Raw genomic sequence first — 1,020 nt, 5'->3', positions numbered from 1 at the left:
ATATGTATATATGTAAGTACATACTCATGTACTTAGAGATGCTAAAAGCTACACGTGTGCTAGAAAGCACAGAACGAACTCAACAACAGTACAAAAAGCTGTATAAAAATAAAAAAGTAGGCGAGCGCAAGCTGCGAAATGCAACAAGATTACATAAGGACCAAAATTATGTGTACAAATTTAGGTACATACATATGTATGTGTATGCATAGATATACATATGTATATGTTTTAGATCGGGTCGATTTACATAAAGGTAGCCAAAAAAGTGAAAAATCTCGTTTGATGAAAATCTTCTACGGATCATTTTGAACAATTTGGTCTAAAAACGGTTTCGAGCCAACTAAGTTTTGGGTGAAGTTTAATTTATCGGGATTATAAAAATTTCTTCGTYAGTTTATCAAAATATGCGAACGAAATTTGGTATTGATCATATGTCGATTGTATCAGCATAACACGCTGATACCGCCATTATTAAAAAATATAAGAGTTTTACATGTTCCCGAGAGCTTATGACTAAAATAAATGAGGAATTTGGGTTAAACGTATCCAGTGGACATGCACGAAGGCGTCTCAATGATGCTCAGTTGTTTGGACGAATGAGTCGAGAGAAAAACTATTGCTGTCCAAAAGCAAAATAAGAGCACGGCTGAACTTTGCTAAGGAGCATTTAGAAAAGAACGTAAAATTTTGAAAAATAATACTTTGGAGCGATGAAACAGCCATAATCTAGCCGATTGCATCCACCACTCCAGGTGTCATGCATATGTATAACTGCAGATGACGAATTTATGGAGCGATGTTAAGATGCGGAATGCTAAGAAAACATTCAAAAATGCTGAAGAACTTTGGACTACTGGAGTGGAAATGTGTTTTTTGTTTACATTATTAATAAATGTCGTTTTATAACATGCTCAAGTGTGCTATTTCTCTGTCCATGACTGTACATATGTACATTATGGTCAAAATAATAAGTACATACGCCCGTGTAGCATTCAAAGTCTAATAAATTCTCTTTTA

This window comes from Bactrocera latifrons, unplaced genomic scaffold, assembly GCF_001853355.1.
Source record: "Bactrocera latifrons isolate USDA-ARS-PBARC rearing strain unplaced genomic scaffold, ASM185335v1 scaffold_254, whole genome shotgun sequence".
NCBI lineage: Eukaryota > Metazoa > Arthropoda > Insecta > Diptera > Tephritidae > Bactrocera > Bactrocera latifrons.
Note: the sequence above shows the minus strand (reverse complement) of the source record.